Consider the following 21,547-nt stretch of genomic DNA (forward strand, 5'->3'; position numbering starts at 1 on the left):
TCACCTAGTAAGTTACAGGACCAGCATTTGAACTAAATACGCTATTTCTGTTAGGCCAACCTGCAAAGTAATGTGAAGGTTATTCAAATGAATGATTAGATTAGCAGGAGAATATAAGCTTTTGGAGAGCAGGAGCCATTTCATTTTTTGTGTTTGCTCCCTCAGAAATGAAGACAATGCTTTGCATGTATGAGCTGCTTAATAAATGTTTTTTGAATGAATTATATTAATGAAAAAGTGAACTGGGACTCTCCCCCCCCCAACCTTCTTTTCTCTCTCTCCTGACCCCCAACTATATCTGTTCAGGGGAACTTTCGTCATCATCTCTATTCAAAAGCCTTTAGTAAGTACCTACTCTGTGTAGTACTGGATAACGTCTAAGTCAAACAAAATAGTCCTTGTACTCTTGGGGTTACGACCTCACTCAGATAATGCCACAGTGGGTAAAAATATAGTGTATATGCTATGGGTAACTGAAATCCACAGATTTCTTCTGCCTTATTCTCATCTATGATTTCAGAGACCACTAAATAAACACTGAAAAGATAGAGAAAGGACTAAGATTAAATATTTACATTGTATGCAAGCTAATGGAAGGTTGGAGCAGTGATTGATGGCTGAGGAAATCTGGTATTCAGAAAACATGGGGGAAGTAAGGGAAACTGTCACCCTTCACAAATGTTCAGAGGCTTTTTCAAGGCAGTGGCATTTCAGGGCAGTTAGAGGGAAAAAGACAAAGGAGATCACATCCTAAGCATGTAACTTTTAGGCTATTGTCACTATGAATCCAGGAGGATACACACACACACACATACACACACAATACACGTGAGCTTGTGTGCTATATCAATTAATCAGCAAGCATTCATTAAGCCCTCACTATATGCCAGAAACTGTTCTGAGCACTGGAGACTAGAAAATAAAAATGGAAACAATTCGTGTTGGAACCAATATTCTATAAAAGGAGACAAAATGTAGACACATAAGTATAGACTGACTAAATACAGGAATGGGGACCAGACTTGTGACTTACATAGGGAACTTCCAGATAAACAAACTGCACCTACATCTACATTTGGCATTATTTGCATCATTGTTGTCCCCTCCCCCCCCCATTAGACTATGAGATCCTTAAGGGCAGGGACTGTTTCTTCCCTTTGTATCTTCAGCACTCAGAACAGTGCTCAGCACATAATAAGCACCTGATAAATGGTTGTTGACTTGACTTAGTTGTCTAGATCACTGAGTGACTTGCCCGAGTTCATAGAGTTAGTGTGTGTTACAAGGCAGGTCTTCTTGGCTCCAAAGGCTGGTTTTCTATCCAATTCATGACACTAAACATATTTAGAATAAATACAAACTGAAAATTATGATTGTTAAATGAAAGTTAGTTAGAGATGGCACTAGCAGTTGGGGGATCAGGAGAAGCTTTGTGTAGAAGTACTTGACCACTGTTGTTACTGTTATATGATGGGTTTTTGTTTGTTTGTTTGTTTTTGCTTTTTGGAGGGCAATTGGGGTTAAGTGATTTGCCCAAGGTCACATGGCTAATTTTGTGTTAAGTGTCTGAGGCCGGATTTGAACTCGGGTCCTCCTGACTCCAGGGCCAGTGCTCTATTCACTGTGCCACCTGGCCGTTACATAATGTTTTACACAGTTTCCCCTTCATTAGAATGTAAACTCCTTGAGAACAGGGACTCTCTTTTTGCTTCTCTTTATGTCTTTAGCATTTGACACAATGAATAATTGTCTCTTGACAGAGAAACCACTGGACAGATGTGCCTGCAAAGGGTGACAAGAGACGCTACATAATAGTTACACACAGGTATCAGGGGTGGCTTGAGATGCAATCACAATGTGAGATACTGGACTCTGGGGGAAGGGATGGTGTTTTTGGTTGGAAATATTTACATTTGTAGAAACTTAAGTCTGGAGGAAGACCTGAGACACAAAACAGCACAACTTTTAATTCATTTTAAAGATGGGGAAGCTTGAACCATAGACAGGTGAGTTTTGCCATGGAGTGACGTGAAAGGGTATCCCTGTAGGGAAAGTCATTTTTCAGGCACGTGTCCTTTTTTGTCAGGGGTCAATAAGGCTGGTTTTGTGTAGTAGCAGCCATCTACTTACAAGGTAGTGTAGGAGACTGCAGCTTGGTCCTTGCCCTATTACTTACTTCTGCATTATTATGACTTTTTTCTTTGTATCATTCACATTTTTTTCCCTTAAGAGTATCTCTTAAAATATGAATGATTCTGAGGCTCCCACCTTCAGATGATGCTATTTAACACTTTAGGGTTTTGTAAATACTTGAGGGGGTATTTGTTACAGTCACTTCAAAGCAAGAATCGGATACAGAATAAGCACCTGAAAAGTAGGATAAATTCAAGGAGGGTGGAAATAAGCTTTGGGAGGAAATCAAAGACAAACTTTACGCCACATTTTTTTTGTGAAAGTTAGTTCTCAGATCTAAGAAGGATGGTTAATGTAAATACAGAATACCCAGACCACTGTACTGAATCAATCAGTCAGTCAGTTAAAAAAAATCATATTGTAAACTAGGTACAAACAAGTCCTGAATCAATCTGGAAGGAGTGAAGAGCAAATAACTCATTGGACAAATCAGATGACATTACACAGGAAATATCTTGTGACTGGCTGAAAGGATTAGAGATATATCTGGGATTATGGATAAAAGTAGTCAGTTTGAAAGACACATTTCAAGGATGAAAAACTCAAATGTTGGAGGATTCCAGATTCAGGAGGGTATTAAAGTAGCAGACCCTTGTGCCTGTAGCAGAGTGCATCAGTGGGGTTGGGGCAGCAAGCCCAGAGGGACTGTTACATGACTAGTCCACTGACCATGTTAACAGAGAGGTGGAACTGGATTCAGAGCACACACCCAAAACAAACAGGGACACAGAGCAAAGAAAGACAGTTACTGGATGGAGGCAGCAACTTCAAGATGCATGATCGCTCCTCCTCCCCCCCATCAGAGAAATGAACTTCAATAAATAGAAGCTGTGAGTTCCCCCACTCACAAGTTTGCATCTGTCTCGCCATCATTGTACTTTGTGCTAACTGTGTGGACCCTGGATGTTTTGTGGGCGAGTAAGCCCCATACTCTTGGGGAAACTGTTCTTTGTACCAACTGTTCTTATTTTGCCATCTCAGGGGATGACTTACTATGCGATCCTCTTCGCTAAACGCTAATCGGGGCTGTTAGCTGATAATCAATGGGAAGCAGAGTGGTGGGGGCTTCTGAGTACTAGAAACAGACAGATCTTAGAATCCTGAGTCAGCTATTCTTTGGCATGTGGGATTTGAGTGACTGTAGGTTTGGGAAGCAGCCTCAGAAGGGATGCTATGTAAAGATAAATACTCTATCTACAAGTATGTCTCCTATATGAGGCACAGCAATGCAAAACAGCATAAGGAAACACCCCTGAACTTGGCTTTCCCTCTAAGGGTGGAATAGACAGCTGGAGGACAGTGGCTTTTTTCCTTTTTAGTTGATGGGATTTTCTCTAGAGGAATACTGGCCTTGAGTGAAGGAGAGAGAGAAGGAGGAGAGTTGAGTTTTTTTAGTTTTTCTTTCCCCTTTCCCTGCAATAAAAACCTCTTTTATGTGTGTGTGTGTGTGTGTGCGCGCGCGCGCTCTTATTAATTCTTATTCTTATTAATGTTTTGAGTTTCACTCAGAAACTAGCACGAAGAAACCCTCAAAGGCCTTGGGTTCTGGTCCTTTCTCTGATATATCTTGTCTGTGTCATTGTACAGGTCACTTAATTTCTCAGTGACTTATGAGTTCTCTAAGACTATAAAAAACAGTGAAGGTGCTAAGGAAATTTCCTTACTTTAAAAATAAAATCAGTGGTCTAAACCCCTCTCCTACCTGAAAGAATTCAGGATGACAACACAGGACCACAGAATATGAAGCCAGAACAGATCTTAGAGATCATTTAGTCCAATCTCCTCATTTTACAGATGAAGAGACTGAGGCTGGGGGAATCTGAGGGGTTTGCCCAAGGTCATAGAGGTCATGAAATAGCAGAATTAGGGTTCAAATCTAGGTTTCATCCTAAAGCAAGTACTCTTCCATTGCATGATGCTAAAGAACATTAATCATCTCGAAGAGGTGTGCCAGTTGGCTCCAAATCACATCCAATGTCAGCAGTATTTTCACTTGAAGGACTTCTGTGTGATTGATTCCAGAAAGCACAATGTGATTCCTCCAACAATCCAATTCTCTGACCCACAGAGTGTAGGCTGGCTCAAATGACACTAACCCACAGAGAAATTTCTCTGTAGGTTTACACAGGAGGTAGGAGAACTTGGCTTTCTTTCTTACAAGAGCAGCCAATGGAGACTTTTGGCCTAGCTTTTTTTGCCCTGCAGAGCTTGGAATGAGTAGGAGAACTGAGCTGAGTACTCACAAGAGCCTTGCTACTGGAGCTTTAAAGGCCCTTGATAGAATACCAAAACAACTAGCAAATTTAGCCAGTTCAATCAAAGGATCAAGCCAAGCCATTCTTTGAGCTCACGTAGAGACCAAATAACTTGCCCACTAATTGAATGTTTCATCATTTTCCTTGTTGTTCTGGGAACATGTAAAAAGGGTCAAATCTTCTTTTGTTGTTGTTTTAATACACCTTTGTAAAATTTAAGACATGGAAGGTGCTATTTCCAGCTTTTAAAATATACACAATGAATGAATGATGAGACTTTGTTAAGTCTCTAGTTTCTGTGATGAACATTGCATTTGATACTGGGGTACAAATACAAAATACAGAAAGTCCTTGCCCTGAAGAAGCTTATATTCTAAAAGGAGGGAATAGCATATATAGGGGACTGATGGTTAAGGAAGGAAATTATGGTCTGAGAAGTCACAGGAATGGAGAGTAGAGTCAAATGGCAAGCTGATCTATTATAGATGGAAAAAGTAGGGGCATGGGGCAGCAGGTGTGGCAGAGGCAAGATGCTGGGATAAGTCTTTCCTCCTGGTAGATGAATAGATAGTGGGATATAAAACATGGTATAAAACTAGTTTGATATATTTGGGGGGGTTGAATTTGTGCTCACCCCCAAAACCAAGTAGATTACAAAAGGAGGACAGGAATATAAGAAAACCTTGAAGGACCAAGTTGATTTACTGAATAATTATTTTTTAATCTAAGAGGCAAAGAAAAAGGAGATAGGGTAAAAGATCTTATTTCAAAGTAAAAATATTATACATTTTCTTTTTCACCAATACATGCATCTGGTCTTTTCTAGTCTTTATAGTCTCTGACATGGTCTGGTGGGGAGAGGAGGAACAGTGGCAGGAAAGATGGTGAGATGCCCAGCTAGGTCTTGGTTCCTGGTGGCTGAAGAATTAAGGATGTACTAGGTTTACTATTCTGCCAGGATTTCCATTTTGAACTCTGATTTTCAGGGACCATCCAAGAGGTTACAGAATACTGGAATTTGCAAGTTGAAAACCCAGATATCACCTTCTTTGTTAAAGAAGTGAAATGTGGTTTGTCATTTTGAGTTAAGTAGTGTAGTTTTTAAATGGGAAACCGTCAAGACTTTTGTAAATATTTTTCATTCATTATTACTGTATAGTCTTACCACACAAACATCCACTGAATGATAGGCTTGGTCACATTATTGGTTTTAATAGTCTTTGAAGTGTAAAAGTAATCCAGGGGATATGACCCAGATGTTGAATGTAAAAAGTAAAATAATTCTGTGATGTTTGTGTTTGGAGCACAATTTTATTTTATTTTAATTTTTTTTAACCAGATGGGCAACAGCTTTACTGTGTATTTTTATTACAGAAAATCTCAATAAAATGGGATTCTAATTCTACTTAAGATGTTGTCTAATGAGAATCATACCCAGTAATAACTGTGCCATGTACAATGCTACCCTGAAAACAGGGAGCAGTAAGTCATCCTGTCTTATCCCACTCTCTGGCTCAAAATTCCCTACATTTAGTTTTTAGTGAAACTCTTGTCAGAAATTCAGTATTATTAAAGATTTTTATGCATGTGAAAGATCTTTGTGGAATTTATTCCAAAGGTAACAAAGACAAAACTCAGAGGAGGATGGCAATTTCACAACGGTTGAGAATGTTACAGGAATTACCAGGCATGGAGGTAATAAAAATACATGGTCTTACTTGGCAAGCAAAGAGAGGGAAAAAAGCTATTTGCGTGAAGGAAAATTGGCTAAATAAAATACATCTGTAAATAAGGAATGTTGAGCACAATCTTCCAATGCAGGGCTGGCGGGCAGACTTGTGAAAATTCACAGAAGGCTTCTCTTCATGGATTTATATCCAGGGGAGAACAAGCCCTTTGTCAGTGCACATGCTAGATCGGATAGCTGGCAGGGTGTATGCTTATTTTCTAGGTCACAAAGCTCTTCCGCAGGTAGACTACAGGATGGGGAGACACAAGGTGTACCTGCCACTACTGGGCCTTTTTTCTCAGTCCCAAACAGTGCTTTCTTACTATAACACTTTTATGTTTTAGTTTAAAAGTAGCTTAAGAAAATGTTAAAGGAAACTTTTTTTGTAGGTCACAGGGTATGAAAGAAAGACTCTATCTGAACGTATTGGCTGAGTGATGGGAGCTAGGAAGCCCACATCAACTTTATAGACTTATACTGCCTTCTCAACTGATTTGTGAAATGTGGAATGTGTTACTGAATGATACTCTCAGGGTCATGGGATTCCCAACGCGGTCCTGCAACCAAAGCAGTCTATCAGCACAGGTGATTGAACAAAGCTCTGTTAAGGTTTGCTACATGTGGAAGATTGGTGATGACTGGAAATTCAAAGAAATGCAGGGTGGTTTAAAGTGGGAGAAGAATATACAGGGTGATTAGAAGAAAATTGTTGTTGTTCAGTCATTTCAGTCATGTCTGACTCTTCATGAACTTCATTTTGGGTTTTCTTGGCAAATATACTGTAGTGGTTTGCCATTTCCTTTTCCAGATATCTTACAGATGGAAAAACTGAGGCAGAGTTAAATGACTTGCCCAGGGTCACACAGCTAGTAAATATCTAAGGCCAGATTTGAACTTCAGAAGGTGATGAGTGATCCTGATTCCAAGTTGAGTACCACTCATTTTAGAGGAATTGTTTCATAAAACTATTGAACACCCAGAAACACAAGTTGGACTTGTACAGTGTATGGACAAGGGTACTTTTCCCTAAAACATAGGACTCAGAGGACTAGAGCTCATAGGACTGTTCATTTAACTAGCAGGATATTATTTTTTTTAAGTTTATTTATTTTTAGTTTTCAACATTTACTTCCGTAAGTTTTAAATTTTCTCCCTCTCCCTCCCTTTCTCCCTCCCTAAGATGGCATGCAATCTGATATAGGCTCTATATTTACATTCTTATTTTCACATTAGTCATGTTGTATAGAGGAATTATAATGAATGGGAGAAACCATGAGAAAGAAAACAAAACAAGCAAACAAGCAAAAAAATGAAAATGGTCTGCTTCATTCTGCATTCAGACTCCATGGTTCTTTCTCTGGATGGGGCTATCATTTTCCATCATGAGTCCTTTGGAATTGTTTTAGGTCCTTGCATTTCTGAGAAGGGCTAAGTCTATCAAAGTCAGTTGTCTCACACTGTGGTTGTTAGTGTGTACAATATTCTCCTGGTTCTGCTTCCCTCACTCAGCATCAGTTCATATAAGTCTTTCCAGGTTTTTCTGAAGTCTGCCTGTTCATCATTTCTTAGAGCACAACAGTATTCCATTATACCACATATATATACCACAACTTGTTTGGTCATTCCCCAATTAATGGGCATCCCCTCAATTTCTAATTCTTGGTCACCACAAAAGAGCTACATGTGGGTCATTGTACATGTGGGTCCTTTTCCTATTTTTTTGATCTCTTTGGTATTCAGCCCTAAAAGTGGTATTGCTGAGTCAAAGTGTATGCACATTTTTATGGCTCTTAGGGCATAGTTCCGCATTGCTTTCCATAATGGTTGAATCTGCTCACAGCTCCACCAACAATGAATTCGTGTTCCAATTTTCCTACATTTTCTCTAACACTTATCATTTTCCTGTTTTGTTAGCATAACCATCAGGAAAATGTTAAATGCAGAAGAAACATTATAGACCATCTAAACCAGCTCCTTCATTTTATAGATGAGGCCCAGAAAGACTTGCACAGGTCACAGAAATGGTAAGTGGCAGCGTCAAGATTTGAACTGGCCCTTCTGGCATAATTCTACTACTCTTTCTACTGCATCATGCAATTTAACAATACCTGGGAGTTAGGTGCAAGGGAATTTTGAGATTGAGAAGGGGATTTAGAGGCAGCTCTGAAGAATCCTCAACCTGCTGGTTGTTTATTTCATCTCTAGATGACCATTGTACCTCAGTGTGGTTATAGCAGCTTGTCTTCATGAGAAAATAAGAAACAGCTTCCCTCTCTCTGCCATGCTTGTAGTATCAGAGCAAAAAAGCTATGGTGAAAGGACAAAACAATACGTAGTGTTGTTGAAACCATGGGACAGACATGCAAAGTCCCATGGAGAGCTACCAGGCTGCAAATCACAGAAACATAACAATGAGGCTGTGAACATAAAGGGGACCATCTGCACTTGGAATCAGAAGTTACAAATGTTTTCTAAGTATATTAAACCTCAGGATTTAGGACATCAATTCATTACTACCTTGGGTGCTGGAAAAGAAACAACCCGTATCATGCCCAAAGGGTCTTCTACTACATAATTAGTGGGATCATTTTTCCTTCCATAGGAGGTTGTAAAGATAAATATCCCAAGACAGGGAAGTTCAAAGTATTGTTATAAATAACTTTATTGTCTCAGAGACAAAAGAGTTCCAAAACAACCAGGGGTCTAGTTGAAAATGAATTCCTGTGTTTTTAAAGATAACAGTTTAAAAATAATACCAATAATTACTCTTGATATATGTTTTAAGAGGAGAAAGACAGCATAGGGGAGCCTTGCAATTAATAATACATAGCTTTAAGTCTTGCCTTAAATGTGAAGCTGTGAGACCCTAGAGAAGTCACGTAACCCCTCAATTCCATAGTCAACTTGCTAAAGTATTGACAAATTATGCATTTACACTGGTTAAAGGATTTTCTGCCCTAGGGATTCCCCATCTCATTGAAATCATGAATATGGACCAAAAGTTTTGATCAAAGAAATATACTGTCATAGTGTGTCTTTTCTGACACAGAATTATAACAGCTATACACTACATTTCTTGATGACTTACATTTGTAGATGGATTAATGTAAAATTGTCTTTCAGTAGAAACTTATATCTTATAAATACTTTTAATATATCTACTGTGGCCATTATCCCCATTTTATATGTAGGAAGAATGAGGCAAAGAGAGGATGTCATGTGCCAGAGGTAAGTCAGAAAATCAGCATCAGAGTTACAAATACATTCAAAGCTGTTGGTCTCTAATTCGTGTTCCTTCCACTTTGCTTCCTTACTTTTGTTTGAATCTGCTGAAATCTAAGTCTTAAACTAGATTTAAAAGCTAATTTGCTGAATTTTGAAAACATCATCTGTCAAACTGTTTATCTGCATTTCTAACAGTAGCAAACAAAATCTAAAGTTGTTTTAGCAATAGGAATGTGTCATAAATTCAGAAGACAGTGACCAGAACGTGTAGGGTTCTGGAAAACATATTGTAGGAAGATTTGCTGAAGGAGGAAAAGGCAATTTAACCCATTCAGTATCTACATTCACACAGAGGTGGAGTCATTTAATTACCTAATTCAAATACTCCAGGAAAAAAAAACCCTGTTCTTCCCCAACTGTTGATTATCTTTCCCCAGGCTCTTTATAACTAATGTGCTGGTTTACTGTGTAGAGTTTCAAAAGACCATCTGGAAGGATTAACCTCCAAAGCTACAGTGGAGGCAGGTGGTATAGTAGTTACCGGAGTCAGGGAAGACTGCAGTTCAAATCTGGCCTCAGATACTTATTTGCTGTATGACCCTGGGCAAGTCACTTAACCTTTGTCTGACTCAATTTCCTCAAGGGTAAGATGGGAATAATAATAGCACTTAAACTTACAGCGTTGGTGAGAGGATCAGATGAGCTAACATTTGTAAACTTTAAAGCACCATGTGCTATTATTATTAATATCTTGGTAGGAAACAGTTTATTAGATCTCTATTTGAGAACTGATTTTGAATAATAATTAATAATAATAATACTGATGATAACTGACAACTTTGAAAAATGCTTGCCACAACATTTTATCATTTGCTCCTCATTACAGGTTTAAAAGGGGGGGGGTGTAAGCTTTGGATGTGGGAACATGGCTCTGAGAAGCTTTGAAGTTGGATGAATTTATGCCTCACTGTGTACAAGGGAATATGAGAAAGGGACAGGGTACTGAAATGGGAGTGCCAAAGAACCAGAGAGAAACGTGGCTTATTTCAGTTTTGTCTAGAGCTCCCAAAGACTCAAACATAGAAGTACACATGTACACACACACACACACACACACACACAGCTGAATACTGCTCATGGATACTTCAATCTCTTATAAACCCCTCCTTGTTTCAGATGACCGGTTCCTGGGAACTTTGAATAATTTCTTTTGAGGGTAAGAGAAGAAATTCCCTAAATGGAATTTTCTTTAAAATGATAAGTAGCATCTATCTAAAACCATCAGCAAGCATTATAAGCAATGAGGACAAGCAAGAAGCATTCCCAATAAGATGGAAGGGTGGTGGTGAAACAAGAATGCCCATTATCACCACTGTTATTCAATATTGTAAGTGGAATAGGTTAGGTACACAAGACACAGTAGTCAGTGACTATAATAATCTACTATTTGATAGACCCAAAGACTCCAGTTTCTGGGATAAGAACTTACTATTAGATAAAAACTGCTGGGAAAAGTGGAAAACAGTATGGTAGACATAAAGGATAATACCATAAGCAAATTCGGAGAGCAAGAAATAGTTTACTTGTCAGATCTATGGAGAAGGGAAGAATTTATAACCAAACAAAAGATAGATAACATTATGAAATGCCAAACAGATCATTTTGATTACATTAAATTAAGAAGTCTTTGCATAAACAAAGCCAATACAACCAAGATTAGAAGGGAAGCAGAAAACTGGGAAACAATTTTTACAGCCAGAGTCTCTGGTAAAGGCCTTGTTTCTAAAATATATAGAGAACTGAGCCAATTTTTGAGAAAACAAGTCATTCCCCAATTGATAAATGATCAAAGGATATGAACAGGCAGTTTTCAGGTGAAGAAATTAAAACAATTGGTAATCATATGAAAAAATGGTCTAAATCACTCTTGATTAGAGAAATGCAAAATTAAAACAACTCTAAGGTACCACTTCATACCTATCAGATTGGCTAATATGACAAAAAAGGAAAATGACTAATGTTGGCGGAGATGTGGGAAAATTGGAACACTAATGCATTGTTGGTGGAGTTGTGAATGGATCCAAGCATTCTGGAGACAACTTGGAGCTATGCCCAAAGGGCTATAAACTGTGCATTCCCTTTGACTGAGCAATAACATTATTAGGTCTGTATCCCAAAGAGATTATTAAAAAGGGGAAAGGACCCACATGTACAAAAATATTTATAGCAGCTCTTTTTGTGGTGGCCAAGAACTGGAAGTTGAGGGTATGCCCATCAATTGGGGAATGGCTGAACAAGTTGTAGTATATGAATGTAATTTAATACTATTGTTCTATAAGAAATAATGAGCACCAGAAACACCTGGCCATGTAACCTTGAGCAAGTTACTTAACCCCAATTGCTTAGGGGTGTCCAGGTGGCACAGTGAGTAACAGCACCGGCCCCGGAGTCGGGATGACCTGGGATTGAAACTATCCTCTGATACTTAGCACCACACCCAGAAATAACTGGTCGTGTAACCTTGAGCAAGTTACTTAACCCCAATTGCTTTAAAAAAAAAAGAATGAGCAGGTGGACTTCAGAAAAACCTGGAAAGACTTACATGAACAGATGCTGAGTGAAGTGAGCAGAACCAGATCACTGTACACAGTAACAGCCTCACTGGGTGATGAACAACTTTGACAGACTCAACTCTTCTCAGCAATTAAGTGATCTAAGATAATTTCATGATGGAAAAGAACTATGGAGTCTGAAAGTAGATCAGAGCATACTATTTTCTCTTTTTTTCCTTTCTCATGGTTTTTCCTTTTTGTTCTATTCTTCTCTCACAACATGACTAATGTGGAAATATGTTTACTATGACTGTACATGTATAGCTTACATCAGACTGCATGCTATCTTGGGGAGGAGGGAAAGGAGAGACAGGGAAAATTTGGAACTCAAAATCTTATAAAAGTGAATGTTGAAAACAAAAAACAAATAAATAAATATATATTTTTAAAAGAAATGACATTCACCAGATAGATAGAACCCAGTCAATCAAAACCCATTTTGAAATAGTCAGTATTATTTGACATTTGTTATCCACCACTTTAATGAGTGTATTTCTCATGCTGTTATATAAGTCAGTGATAAAAATATTCAATAGCATAAGCCCTTGGGTGGACCCACAAAGAATGCCAAGTTCTTGATCAACTATGAAACCTGATATTTCCATCCAACAGTATAAGGTTTCAGACTCCATCTTCCTATGTTGTCTATTGATATACCTGCAATTTAACATATTCCAATCTGTTAAATGTCCTTTTGATTCTGAACAGCCTATAATGCTCTATCAATTCTGAATTAGAGAACTCTTCTTTTTCTGTAGTTTTTTTTTATACTAGTCTGTCATCAACTTTCCTATTTCCCCAACTGTACCCCCATCTATCCTATTAGTTTGGAAAAATATGCTTTTAAAGATCCATCAGGGAAATTTTAAGACTGAATTTTCTTTTAGTCACAAAGATAATTCAGTCAAAAGAAATTTTAACGCATATGCTATGGTTTTTATTTCCAAAGCTGTTAAAAGATGGGAGGAATCCATGGCTCATTTTACCACTCTGCATGACTTCTCCTAATTCTCCTTAAAAGAGAAGAAAAGGACCATGCTGTTTGTATGCGATTGGCATGGCCTCTATTTCATGACTCATTCTTATTTAGGCACAATAGCAATTTGACAACTATCCGCAGAATTATGTGTCCTTTTAAAATATTAAAAGTCTTTCAAGAGATAGAGTTGGCACACTGAAGAAAGAGATGCTTCAGGAGTCAGAAGGGGCTGGGTGAAGTCCTGCTTTTGACATTATACTTCCTGAGTGATGTAACAGTCACTTAATCTCTCAATGCTCCAGACAACCTTTTATGACTATTGGTTACAAATGAATGGCAAAAGTGCATAAGAGGGGGCGGCTAGGTGGTTCAGTGAATAGAACACTAGCCCTAGAGTAAGGAGGACCTGATTTGAAATCCGGCCTCTGCCATTTAACACAAAAACTAGCCGTGTGACCTTGGGCAAGTCACTTAACCCCAAATGCCCTCCAAAAAGCAAAAAATTAAAAAAAAGTACAAAAGAGGAAGGAGTTTCCCCATTGGAAGTTCCCTACAACAATAAAATTATGGGTTTAGATCAAAACAAAAATCGACCAACCCAACAGTACAAAACAGGAAGTAGTGAACATTGGAGAAGATGGCTTATGATAGGTGCCACTATGCATCAGCAGATTGGGGTTATCACAATGGTAATTATTTAAAATGGATAAAATTATAAATACAGTAATCGCAGGAACAGACTGAGGGTTATAAGGAGCTTTTCATGACCCACAGTTTAGGATGCACTGAAGGGGTCGTGAGTGGAAGAAGTTTAAGAAGCCCTTCTAGTCTACCTTCTCTCCTAATTTTACAGAAGAGGAAACTGAAGCCCAGAGCAACTAGGTCACTTGCTCAAGGTCACATAAGTAAATTGCAAAAGCAAGAGAGGGAAAGACGTAGAAGAAGGAGTAAAGAGGATAGAGGAAAAGGGAAGAAAAGAAGGAGGGAGGAGGAAGCAGTGCTAGGGAGAACAAAGAAGCAGGAAGAGAATGGAAGACACAAAGGAAAGAAAGAAGAAATTTCAGGGTCTCAGTGCATTTTGATGCAAGATGGTGACTAAATTTTATCTATAGCTTTGCTTTAACATATTCATACACAACTGAAAACTGCTCATGTCTCAACAATTAGATATGTTTGTGCAGATTGCTTATTATGAATCTGAGACTTTCAAGACAGAGATTCATTATCACTTCAGCTCTACTCTTCAGTTCAGTTCACATGAACAAAAATATGTGCAACTCATGACTGCACGGAAGGTGACAGGGAAAAAGAAGGGATATTTAAAAGCCAGGGTGGTGAATACTATGGAAAGCCAAAAGCAGAATTAAAGCACATTATACACAGCCAAGCAGCAGCTTCAGTGGATTGGTTATACACACTACCCTGAGAAGTGGAAAGTGACCAATTTTTGTTCTGTCCTTGGGGGCAAGCCATTGAAGGTGTTACCACAACCTCCATCAACCCCCGACCTTCCCTGTCTTCTCTGGTCCTGTCAAACGGGAATGGAAAGACTATTTGGGTTAGCTGGTGGAATAGTCCAGCCCTTTTTGTTCTGGCAGAATCTTGACATACATTAGAAGTTGTGAAAAGATATTCGTAAAAACAGAACGAGGGCTATGTTAAATCTTACCAACATAGATAGTAGCTCTTAACGGCAATATTCTGAAAGCAGAGAGAGGCAGATTTTGGCTCAGTGTAAGAGAAGTCTTAATCCAAAATGGGTTGTCTTGAGAAGTAATGAATCCCTACCTCTGGAGGTGATCAAGTCCCCAAAAGAACTCTATCTTTCCCCCAAACCCTTCCGTCTTCCAAACTTCCCTATTTCTATCGAATGTCCAGTCATTCCAGTGTGTCAGGCTCATAACCTCAGTATTATTTATCTTCAACTCTTTAATCTCCACCACTCTAAATATTCAATCAGTTGTCATTTTTTCCTCTGTTTGTACCTCTACATCATCTCTCACTCTCTCTTCTTCACTCACCCATCTCATCACCTTAGTTCATGTCCTCATAAGCTCTCAATTGAATTGCAACAGTCTCCTAAGGTTTCCATGACTCAAGCTTCTTTCCACTCCATTCCATCCTAAACACTGCTGTCAAAGTGAATTTCTTTAAGCTCAGATGTGACCCCATCACTTCCCCACTCAAATGATTTAAATGGCAAAATAGAAAATTCTCTGTTTAACTTTTAAAGTTATCAATTTAGCTTCATTAGACATTACTCTCCTTCCTACACACCATGTGATCAAGGCAAAACTACACTCTTTTCCTTATTTCATCACCCATCTCTGTGCCTTTACATTGGCCAATACCCATTCTTGAAATGTATTCCATCCTTGTCTCTGCCTTAAGGAGTCCTTCAGTTTCTTGAGGACACAGTTCATGATCTTCAGTATGAAGCCTTTCCTACTCTCCTCAATCACTGATGCTTTCCTTCCCCAAATGCCTTATATTTAACTACTCTGCATTTATCATCTTTATATTTATTCTCTCTGTATACTTATATATACATATAAATGTACTTAAATATACATATATACTTACATGTGCAGACACACATTTACCTGTTCCCTTAGAATATTAGCCCTTTATGAGCAGGGATTTTGTTCTTTCTATTGGTATCCTTAGGGCTTAGTACAACACTCGGAACATAGGGTTTAACAAATGTTTGTGGATTATTGTTGATTGATCAAGTGGAGGCTGAGTGAACACTAATTGGAGATCTTGTAGATATAACTAACATTTATGATATTCTTGTTCACATTTATCTGGCACCTTAAAGTTCAAAAAATGCTTTTCTTATGACAACCACAGTATGTGAGGCATGTAGTAAAAGTACAATTTCCATCTTATAAAAGTTAAGTGGTTCATCTATGATAAAACATCCAGGAAGTGTTAGGTTGGGATTCAAGCCCAGATCTCTTTAGTTCATGTGTAATATTCTTTCGATTGTGTCATGTTTTGCTTCTTTTCCAACACAAACCATAGTTAGTACCATGCATAAACTGCAGAAAATGTTTATTAGAATTAGAAAATATTTGTCTTCACATAAGTGAAGGACTTTTAAGTAAAGAGGGGATCAGGCTTCTTCTTGTCTTCACAAAGTGGAACTAGAAGCAATTGGTGAAAGTTATAAAATGGAAAATTTTTGCTTAAAATGAGGAAAAAATCCTTGGCAGTGATGTTCAAACATGAAATGGGATGCTTTAGTGTACTGTAGAAGAAAGAGTGCTAGATTTGTTGATCAGAATGTCTAGGTTTAGGTACTTGTTCGGAAAGCTTACTCCATATGTGGTTTCATCTCTCTGTGGCTTAGTTTTTTCACTATAATATGATGGGATTGAATCTCCAGCATCAAATCATATGATAATGTTAAGAGAGGTGGTGAGTTTGCCATCACTAGAATCTTCAGACACAGACTGGATTACTAAATTTGGGAGATGCTAGAGGGTAAATTCTTACTTTGGGTGAAGACGAAGAGGTCTGAATTAGATGGCTGCTGTGGTGCCTTACAATTCTAAAACTCACTGATTCCATGAAATGTTATGAGTATCAACAGATGTCTTTCTAGTGGTTATGGTTTTTCATTCTATCTTAAAATGGAATGGACTTATATTGGCCAGTTTGTTTCTGGGAGTTCTGGTATATAAAATGAAATCTACTCATTGTACGTATTGGTCTCATGAAATGTAGAACATATAAAATATATGAGGAGCAGAGATTTTGAAGAAAAGGAGCAATAGTAAAAAATATGTATAATGATTTTGAATATGGGACAATGATGTGGTTTGATAAAAATATTCAGAGTGCAACCAGATTTTCAATGTAAGATGAAAGCAAGTGAATGTAAGGATTGCAGTTTGTACCTTAGGCTCTTATCGGACTAAACACTGTGATTAGGAAGACCTGTCTTTCCATAAATTAGGTTTTGTTTTTAACTTCCTTCCGTGTCCATACACATGCAGATTCAATATGCTAGCTAATATACTGGTTTCCTAATTCATCACTCTTTGTTACCATTTTTTTTTAGCTTACTATTATTTCAATAGCTTATAACTTGCTGATCCAACCATAGCTATTTAAAGTCAACACAGCTTTCAAAAGTACTCTTGTAGATTAATATTATTTTTTAATTTTTTTGGCTTAATACATTTTAAATTACATTTTATGTTTATTTTTAGTTTACATCATTCACTTCCACAAGATTTTGAGCTACAAATTTTCTCCCCATCTTTCCCCTACCTCCCACCCCAAAATAGCGATCTCACTGTATACCCCCGCCTGTAATCTGCTCTCTCCTCCCCCATCCCCACTCTGCACTTTCCAGTAGGTAAGATGAATCTCTATGCTCCAGTGCCTGTATATCTTATTTCCAAGTTGCATGTAAAATAATAATAATAATAATAATATATTTTAAACATTTGATTTTAAAACTTTGAATTCCAGATTATTTCCCTTCCTTCCTCGTCACCCACCCTTACTGGGAAGACAGGCAATTCAATATAGGTTGTACATGTGTAGCTATGCAAAACATTTCCATAGTGGATAGATTGTGAAAGACTGACTATTTTTCCCTCCATCCTATCCCACTCCCACTTGTTCTATTCTCTACTTTGACCCTGTCCCTTTTCAGAAGTGTGTGCTTCCAACTACCCTCCTCCCTAACCTGCCCTCCCTTCCATCATCCCCCCTCTTGTCCCCTTCTCCCCTATTCTCCTGTAGGGTAAGATGCCCTATTTAGTGTGTATATCATTCCTTCCCTAAGCCAAATTCAACAAGAGTAAGGTTGACCCATTTCCTTTTGCCTTCCTGTTCTTCCCCTCCATTGTAACAGTTTTCCCTTACCTCTTCTATGAGATAATTTACCCCATTCTGTCTCTCCCCAGTAGATGAATATTCTTGCTACCATTAAAAAATAAGTTGATTAGTGTTTATAAAAGTAGACAAGTTCTTTATAGAAAACAATCTTTAAAACAATGATTTTAAATAATTATATCCAGATTTGTAGGCGCATCTGGCCTTGAAACAACTGTTTTTTTTTTTATCTCATCTGAAAAGTATTCCCCAACATGCTAAAAAAACTGATTTAAGAATTATTTTGTTTAGGTTCTATATTTTATATATACCTTATTAGATTATTGAGAGGAAAGTGCTTTGTAAACCTCAAAATTCTAGGTACCCATGAATAAATTTGATGATTGTATTTCTACATAGTATGTGCTTTTTTTCTCTTTGATATGAACTCTACAACCAGAATTTTCCCTCTAATCTGTATGAAGTATTATTTTCCTCTGGAATTTGGATGAGGATAATGATTTGGAGAGAGAGAAGATGGCCAAGAAGTTCCTGATGATCCTGGAACATATGAGAGATTGATTGTCTGTGCTTCTCATTGGGGCCCTTGGGGAATATGTGCTCATAAAAGACAGGAAACTTTGGTGTTGAATCATTTCAGTTGTGTTTGACTCTTCGTGACCCCATTTTGGGATTTTCTTGGCAAAGATACTTGGAGTGGTTTGCCATTTCCTTCTTCAGTTCATTTTACAGATGAGAAACTGAGACAATCAGGGGTAAGTGACTTGCCCAGGATTACTCAGCTAGTAAGTGTCTGAAGCCGAATTTGATCTGAGGTCCTCCTGATTCCAGAGCTGGTGTCCTATCCCATCCCTCAACCTAAGAAACTTTAGATCAGGATAAAGAGGCACAGTATCTATACAGGACTACTTAGGATTAACTACCACATCTTCCCTATTGTTACCCTTGAAATATAGACTTCTTATCTTGTCTGTTTTCTCTCTCTTACACCCACAGACACACAACACAAAAACAATTTGTGCCAATACCTCATCTGTCTGAATTATCCTTTTTGTCTGGGTTTGTGTGTTGATGGTGAAGATGGAAGTGGAGGGGTAGAAGGCAGGGTGGCAAAGGGGCAAAACAAATTGACAAAGTGATTTCTGATGATTCTGGTAATGGCCAGGACAGGGTCAGGGGTGTAGGCTAATTCTCAAAACTTATAGTGAAAAAGAGGAAAGCAAATAGAAAGTTAGCTGGCCTGCAAGCTATTTAATGATGAGGTAGCACTGTGATGTTATTATGTATTATTTCTTATCCCACACTCTATTATTGAACAAAACTGTTCTCCTCTCTGATGCTCGCAGACCTCACTCCATTTCTGGTGTCTACCTCTGCCTCTAAAAATCTTTCTTTTCCTATTCGAAAAGGTACATTGCAGACAGGTTGTGAAGAGCTCTAAAAGCTAAACACAGCTTACATTTGATCCTAGGTACCACAAGGCATCATTGGAGTTTATTGAGTAGGAGAGTGATATGGTCAGACCTGCAATTTACGAAAATCACTTTGGCAGCCCTGTGGAAGCTTGAGACAGGGAGACCAATGAGAAGGCTATTGCAGGAAGGTGATAAATCTTCAGACTGAGATGGTGAGTTTCTCAGTTTGCTTTGACTATCTGATCATAACATAACATATTCTTTTCATGTGTGGGGGGTATTATGCATAGACTTCGTGGGTGTAACACTTGGACACCAATTCCAGCTGCACAGTTACAGACACAGATGTTGTTGACAAAAAATCAGAACTGCCAGGGGAACCAAGTTAGGACTCATGAAAAAAAGGGTTTTTGCTGATTTTACTATAGTCATCAGTTCCAGCATCTCTAGGTTTTCTGATATTTCTGGGATTAGTTCTCTAGTCTAATGGGAATTAGATTAATTTAGTTTTTCTTCTAGGGTGGTCTCAAATTTAGTAACATGGATGAAAATTATTTGGAGAGCATATAAAGTATTTTCCTATATTCCTATTTGGTTTTTATTTTTTCTAATATTTTTTTTCCTATATTACTATTTGGTTTTTATTCCTTTACCACTCCTCCTCTTCTTTTCCCTCTCCAAGTATGTGTAAGCTCCTTAAATATGGATATTTCCTTTTTGTCTTTGCATTCACATCAGAGTGGTACTTTTCTGGCAATAGAAATAAGGTGAGGAAAAGGGACTAGAAGTGTGATTTTATGGGGAATTCCAGGAGAGGGGAATGCTTCAATCAGTGCAGGTTAGCACCTTCTTTGCATCTTAGTCTAGAAAACTGCCTAGAGCTCTGAGAAGTTAAATAATGTAGCCAGGATCATACAGCCAATATGTGTCAGAAGAGGGACTTGAATCCATATTTGTCAGGCCTCAAGAAAAACTCTTAGACATTGTACCACTCTACCTCTCTAAACAGACAGTTACTAATTTTTTTTTGTTTGAACATAAGTTTAAAGAAGATGTGTACATTTTTTAGGTTCAGGGTTTGTAATTAAAGTCTAGGGGCAACTAGGTTGTACAATAGATGTAACGCTGAGCTTGGAGTCAAGAAGACTCATTTTCCTGAGATCAAATTTGGCCTCAAATGCTTACTAGCTGTGTGACCTTGGGCAAGTCACTTAACCCTGTTTGCCTCAGTTTTATCATCTGTAAAATAAGCTGGAGAAGGAAATGGGAAAACATTCTATTTCTTTGCCAAGAAAACCCCAAATGGGGTCACAAAGAGTCAGATGCGACTGAAATGTCTGACCACCACCCCCATGAAACTTAAAATCCACTTTTTCCAAGCCATGAAAACTAATGAAACAAACAAAAGCTTTTATTCACATATCTAAAAAAGGAAAAAAAAATCTTGTCCTGTTAAGCATATGGGGGAGGGGAAGTGATAGTTCTTGGAGGTATACTGAGAGGGAGAAAACCAGATGGAAAGTTAACTGGCCCAACAAGCTGTTGAATAATGAGACAGAACTGTGGTGTTTCTTTGGCAAGCCTTCTAATAGCTGTCACTAATGAATCCCTCCCTAGTGTAAACACATTGCACACGATAACACCAAATCCTGCATTTTAGGAAGCAAGAGACATAATATGAATCACGTTAGTGATTCTGTCTTATACTTTAAACATTATCAAGATAGATAACCTCTTGAATCATGGCATCATGGATTAAGAAATGAAAGGGCCCTCGGAGTTCATCTATTTCAATCCCCTCAACTGTCTTGGAGAGGCCGACCTGCCCAAAGTCAGGTAAGCAGTGCTGAGGCCCAGAGTGAGTACAAACGCTCTGAATTCCAATCCAGGACTCTTTGTACTGTGACATCATGCCCCCCCATATTTCTTTATCTTGAGAGAAGACACTTCAAAGATTTTCTTGCAAATATTAACCTTTGCCCTCCTCAACCCTTAGAAGTATCATGGGATTTCAAAGTTGGAATCGATCTTATAGATTATCTATTTATTCCAACACCCTTACAGAGAAGCAAGCTTAAGTCTAGAGGGCCTTGATCAAGCTGGCCTGGTTAATTAATTAAAGTCAGAAAGGAGAACCTAGATTTCTAAGTCTTCAGATCAGGGCTCTTTCCACAGCATGACACACTCTCAATAAATGCTTTTCATTTGTTACAATTTGTGAAGCTTCTCTTTTTTCCCCCCATTACTTTGGAAAGATAAGACTGATGTGCTATTTTCCTGCTTGC

At 38.2% G+C, this 21,547-nt stretch overlaps 1 protein-coding gene across 1 annotated transcript in view; it reads right to left on the reverse strand.

Annotated features, from left to right (window-relative positions):
- The window catches only part of TENM3 (teneurin transmembrane protein 3), a 3,497,142-nt gene that overhangs the window by 189,416 nt on the left and 3,286,179 nt on the right, over positions 1 to 21,547 (reverse strand). The window lies entirely within an intron of this gene.

This window comes from Petaurus breviceps, unplaced genomic scaffold, assembly GCF_028583685.1.
Source record: "Petaurus breviceps papuanus isolate PSGF00001 unplaced genomic scaffold, PetGlider_PUasm1.0 126, whole genome shotgun sequence".
In the NCBI taxonomy this organism is placed as follows: domain Eukaryota; kingdom Metazoa; phylum Chordata; class Mammalia; order Diprotodontia; family Petauridae; genus Petaurus; species Petaurus breviceps.